At 32.1% G+C, this 6,849-nt stretch overlaps 1 pseudogene; it reads left to right on the top strand.

The window, feature by feature from the left end:
- The first annotated feature begins 4,205 nt into the window (after positions 1–4,205).
- Positions 4,206–5,785, top strand: LOC139528988 (uncharacterized; annotated as a pseudogene).
- The last annotated feature ends 1,064 nt before the right edge of the window (positions 5,786–6,849 follow it).

A 6,849-nucleotide genomic window follows, 5' to 3' on the forward strand; every position in this document is an offset into this window, starting at 1 on the left:
GTCATAAATTTCTGACATTACAAAACCACGGATTTTTTTTACTTTATGCAATGCAATGACTTTGTGTCAGAAAACTTGGACTGTGAATGATATCCGTACGCAAGAATCGTGGAACACATTTGTACAAAATAATGACTGGATTAAAGACTTTGACACTTGCACGAACTTGTTAGATAACCATCAGAGTTAAACAAACAGTTGACAAACATACGGGCTTATAATAGCTATAAAGCCCTACGATTTACTCCAATTCTGTGGAAAAAAAAGGGTCTTGAGTGGTGTAATGTTTTATCAACATCATTGTCCTATATTAGCTATATATAAAGTTGAATTCTTTTATTTGTCGTTGTTACCCCATGCCGGCTGACGATTGGACCTCGTTATTTTTGTATTATAAATACTTTTTATATTACTTCTACTGTCACGACCTGCAGAGTTTCAAATATCCTTTTTTACATTATCATTATTTTTTTATGATCTGATATTGATATTTTTTACAAAACGATAGCATTCCACGAGTTATAAACGGTTGTGTGAAATTTTAGAAATGCGGTAATAACAATACAGAAAATTCAAAAATAAAAATGTTTCCGTATTCGTAAAAAATTCCAATACGTCAGTGTACCTCATATTTAGTAAAGAACACATGTTTTTCAAATAGAATGATCATGTTTTAAAATGATTTATGATTACATTTAAGTTGTGTAAAAAAAATGTTATAATGTAACCCTAATGAAAGACTCCCAGTGAATCCCCAGGAAATATAGATCAAGGGGTACAATCAAAATCACGTGATGGATATACACACACCGGAAGTAACAGTCGAGCAGACCGCTTGAATGGTAAGTAGTCGTATTTACTTGTTTATATCAATAAAATTTAATCAATAAGGTAGTGCAGTTTTTAGTGGAAAAAGAATGCATTTTTTAATTCATCATCTTTAATTTTGATTTAATCAATCAAATAATTACGATAAATGGTCGTTTGACAGGAGAATAGCCGATTTTCACAAGTGATACCACACATACCCCATTAATTTAACGGATAACACACACGCACACAAACCGAAACTGAAGGTATGTACAAGTTTCAAGCAAAGTCAAATGATGTATTTTACTACATTATACTAAAAACATAAGAATAATTTAATATAAGCCTTAACCTATATAACATTTTAATTGAAAAGCAATCTCTCATCGCTTAAATTTTCTTATATGTCGCGTGGTGTATCTTACAAAACCTGGTTAGAGGTCTTAAAATTTTATACAAGTGAACTCGGAATGGTGTTCTGTTCGACAAATCATGTTGCAACTTTCACGACCTTGATTGTTTATCGAATGTTAATCGACGGGACTTAACGCATTTGTATAACGAAGGGCGAACAGGTTTGATTAACATACAGAACCGAAATCATCTCATTTGCATATCAATATAAATACATAAATTTCAGTTTTCCTACCATAAAAGCATGGCATGATCCAATCACAAGTCGCACAAATGTTGCCGCAAATACTATCCAAAATTTCATTATTTATACGAGATAAACTTAAATAATGAATGGTTTAGACTATAAACTCATGAAGACAACCACTTAGTACGAACTGAATGTCATGATGATTGTTTGTTTTTACGTTCTTTGCGATTAGCTTAAATAATGTGTGTGTGTTATCCGTTGTTTTTTTCGTTGTGTTTGGTATCATTTTTGAAAATTGGATTTTCGACAATAAACCAAGCGTTTATCGTAAAAATTGTTATTGTATAAATCAATAGTGGCGGTGTTGAATTGAGACATGCATTTATTTTGCCAAACAAATCATAAAGAAAACAATTTTATGAAATTTTGATTAAAAATATTCAAAGTGTGTGGTTATCCGTTGAAAAAATATTGAGTGTGTGTGTTATCCGTCGAAAATTTGGAATTGTGTCGAAGTGTTTGCAATAACTGCACGCTTTCTTGCAAAAACAATTGTGTATTTTAAAACTACATACTATCCGACATTCGGTGTGCCAACTTATTAATCAAAATTTAATTGATATAAACAAGAAAATGCAACTACTAACCTTTCAAGCGGCGAGTTCGACTGTAACTTCCGGTGTGTGTATATCCATCACGTGATTTTGATTGTACCCCTTGTAGATATCTTGTAACAAATTTTGCGAAACGTTCTGGAAAATTGAAAGCGCAGTTAACACATTAGTAAAGTTTAAAACAAAACTAAGTACATTCTAGCATTTGGTCATGATTAAAGCTCTTTCAGGTGTGTAAACAATTATTTTACAGTAGTATCAACTCTAGGATAATTTCTATGAGTAAAAGAAATTATTACTGAAATCAGATAGAACTACATATATATTGGCCGGTAAGATGAAGAAATTGCAGTACAAAATGTGCATGACTAACGTTGACAATGGCTTCACCTGTATAATATGTAACATCACTTGAATTTGGATTTTACTTATTTGAACACTGGTAATATACGAAATGTTCTCCTATATATATATGAGCCGCGTCGGATAGAAATCGACCTTATGCAATTCGACGTCAAACCGAGTAACGTTACGATAAAGTTTCACAAGTTTTCATACAGGTAGTTTCTGACGTTATAAAAAAAAAACATGTCGCTTTCTGACAAAACTACGTTTTTTCAAAAAATATTGTGGGGACATTTCGGATCGGATTTTAATGTACTAGGTACCAATAGAAGCAGAATAGCCACAGTTATATTTGTTTGTTTGGATAGATTTTTGTTGTATAACGTTTTCAATGTTTGGTAATATAACCATTATTGTTTTTGTTCAAAAATTTCTTATGTATTTCAACGAAATTAAATTGTAAAAACTGTAACGTTTATACATGTTCATAACATGAGAAACAAAAGTTATGGTCGACAAAACTATGACAAATTACACTAGTATACTTTAGACGATTCTGCGTCTTTTAACTCTGTACTGGTGAAAATCCAACATAATATATATATGCCTTCCCTTTTTTTAGTGGGGTTTTATATGAAATTTGTAAAAAAAAAAGATATACGGGGAAACCTTACAATTTTAATCTGATTAAATCGAGCCTTTAGCTAACGTATTCCATACATATAGGACAAAACTAGTATATTATTTCTGATAAGTTTAGTAAAAAATACCGATATAAATCTTTCACGGAAACCGCTTTATCCGGTCCGACATGAACATTTTCAAATTATCTGATAAAAAAATTCTTCCTGAATCCTGTCCTTTTCGAAATAACATATTTCTCAACCTTAGTATCAGTTCTGGCTAACAGGAATACATTGTTTTGCTAAGGTATGTACTTCCTAATACGTTCTACATATTGAACTATTTTTACGTTCACGATCTATTTTTACATTTTATACAAAGTGAAAGTAACACCAGTCTTAACATGTTTAAAAAAATAATTGTATGCAATTCTTAAGCTTAACTAAACTTAAGTAATATTCTGAAAAACTATTTCTGGTAGTATAAAACAAAATTTGTGCTGTATTGCAAAACTTCGCTACACACAGTGAGACACGCAAAAACAAAAATAGGTCAAAAGTTATTCATATCATTGTACCGTTGCATTTTGAACAATCTAAAAAGAAACAACATCACAACTATACAATATTAAACAAAGACCAACCCGTGCTCTATGTTGATTTCGTACTATGTGCGTGCAATTTATCTGTTCATATCTATTCAGAAATTTAGAAATGTACGTGTTGCGTGTAATTTAGGTTCAATGACATTTCTATTTAGAAATTGAAAGAAAGAGGGAAACTTTTGCATAATACATGTGTACATGTATTTCGAAAACTAATAACTTTCAAAATAAAACCTTTTAAACCCCCTTTTTTTTATCCCGACAACTTTAAAATTAGTATTCGGGCAATAAAATTCCCGATCTATGCATCGGTGGGTCTTACAATTTTGCGTCCGTCCGTCCGTCTGAGTGATTTAGGTAACAATTTTGAAAGATGTAAGCTGTGATGTCGGATTAATAAATAATAAACCAAAATTTCATCTAAAAAACCCGTTTATTTTGAAATTTGAACTACTATAATTTAAAGAGATAGTATTTGGGATATTGATCTATAGGTTACAAATCACTGTTGAACTATTAAATGTATTATGGCAAAAAGCGCGACAACCAGTCGTATCGAAAAATTCTTTTGGTTCAATTTGTCATTAATTCCATTCCTTTTTAATGTTGTGGTAAATTTCTACCTTATAGCGAGAGCAAGAAATATGTACACTCCAAATATGTTAGTGCATTCGTTAACTCAGAACAACAATATGTTCAACTAACCGTATTTAAAGAAGTTTGGAATGCATGTGTCTCTCATATTCAATTTATGAAACCAAAGACGGATCTGTGTAAAACGTGCTTTCAGTTGAGGGATGATATTTCCGGATCTATTTCAGAAGACGCGAAATAAGTGAAAACTCAAAAATTAATTGACCATATACAGTCTGCGCGGACGCAGCGTGAATATTATACATTATGTTTATACACAAAGATCACGTGATGAATTTAGTTGGCTGAGTCTCCAATAGGAAAGTACAACACTCCATGTTCAAAATTTTTTGAAAATGTTCATTACACTATTGACTTTTCACAATATATAAACTTGCAACATTCGTCCCAAGAGGTTGGAGCTCTTTACTTTTTAACGCCTCGAAAGGTTCAAATATTTGGAGTTCGCGATAAAAACTTTCCAATGCAAACGAATTATTCTATTGATGAGCAACAAACAATCGGGGAAATTTGAAGTCGGACACATGGACCCAATGCTGTTTTAAGCATGCTCCACCATTATCTGCATGGTAATACTTACGATGAAAAGACGTGTCATTTTCATGCTGATAATTCTGTGGGACAAAACAAAAATAAAACTACTTTACATTATCTGTTGTGGAGGTGCGCAAAGGGTTTACACAAAACTATAAGTTTGCATTTTATGATTGCTGGGCACACAGAATGTTTATGTGACGCATGTTTAATTTTGGCATGTTGAAAAAGAAATTTAGAAAGTCGGACGTAAACACTGTATCACAAGTGGTTAAAATGTTGACAATTCTGCCAAATGCAATAGGTCAGAAGTTTATAATGAAAATGACGATGACGAACACAGCTTAAAGTGGTACAGATGGGGTAATTTCTTCACTAATTATTTCAAACCACCCAGAGGTATAGGAAAATTCCATCACTTCCGATTTACCAGAGTCGTATTTGCGAGAGAAACTCTTGATCAACCGGAGAAAAGACTGGCTTTGCTTAAGGAAAGCAAAAACGTACCGGAGTTGCTCACGACACTTCCAGAAGTTATTCAGCCAGCAGGGCTGACAGAGAAGAGAATGCATTATCTGTACAATGAAGTCCGTCCTTTTTTCCAGTATAATTTCCGTGACGAATTTTGTCCTCGTGCTTCAGAGGAGTAACATTTCACATGTACTGGTTACAGTTGGATTGAAAACTAGACAATCATTTATGTTCTCATTGTAACAATCTTATAAAATAAATTAAATATTGTATACAAATGCATGTTTTCGTGGCTCTCTCTATAACGAGAAAAGGACCGATAAAGAATAAAATTAATGCACGATAATGCTAATTTCACGACGTTGTCGTAATATTCTGAAGTTAAATATATGTAGCCGTCACAACTTTGAAATAGCGAAACTTTTAAAAGAAGAAAGCTAGAGTAAAACGGTTTTTTGCATTCAAATTGTATGACTATAAGCAAAATTAATATGAACAAAACTCAAATTGAGATTTTTTTTGCATAAGGTCGATTTTTATGCTGATTAATATATGTCTTAATGTTGATATTACTTCTGTTTTTTTCTGAAGTTCCATTTTTCCCCAGAGAAAGTTGACCTCAAATGAATTGTATGTCTGATCATAAAACTCATCGCCTTTTCAAGTACTGTGGATTCATTTGTTTTCGTGGTTACCAATTTTCGTGGATTGCAGAAAACTTTCCTTTTCATGGATAAGTAATTTCGTGGTTTTGCCAAAGGTTGCATACAACCTGATGGACAAGTTACAATTCGTTGAACATTTAAATTCGTGGTGTACCTGTACCCACGAAAACCATGAAAATTGGTATCCAACGAATAATAATGAATCCACAGTATTTATTCATCTAGGGCTCTCAAACACAATTTAGGTCGCATAAACTTTATAAACATAATTTTAAATAGAGTGAAATTATTAGGCATCACTAGCTTTTACATTTTTCTCCTATATTAATTTCGTTATTTATCAAGATTATAATGTTTTGGCTTCCATAGATAGATCTATGTCATGAAAAAAATATCATGCAAATAATACCGAGCGTCACTGATGAGTCTTTTGTAGACGAAACGCGCGTCTGGCGTATATACTAAATTTAGTCCTGGTATTATGAGTTTATCTGTACAAGGGCACGTATTACAATTACCTACTCTGTCTGATAATGTTGATACATATTCATTACCAAATCATTGTTTTCAATACTATTCATTGTAATGGTAACAACTTTCTTTTAGGGAACTATCCCATTTTCTTCCATCAACTCAATCATTACAAAACAAATCATTTAGGCATGCAATTCATCGATTGTTACTTTGATTGTATGTTTCTACTTGCATTAAAAATGGTGAGCTCAATTTTCTTAAGCATTTAGTATTAATTTAATGTCACCTTTTTTTAATTATTAAAATATATTTTCTATTTATTGCTATATCAAAACATCAAATAATATGCATCTTAGTTATTGCTGGTTCATTAAAGCCCTAGTCCCAATGTCACTTTTCGGCAATCACGTTACGCTACGTTTTCAAAACGCAGCGAAACTGCAATAACCT

The sequence above is a fragment of the Mytilus edulis genome, chromosome 6 (genome assembly GCF_963676685.1).
Source record: "Mytilus edulis chromosome 6, xbMytEdul2.2, whole genome shotgun sequence".
NCBI classification, from domain to species: domain Eukaryota; kingdom Metazoa; phylum Mollusca; class Bivalvia; order Mytilida; family Mytilidae; genus Mytilus; species Mytilus edulis.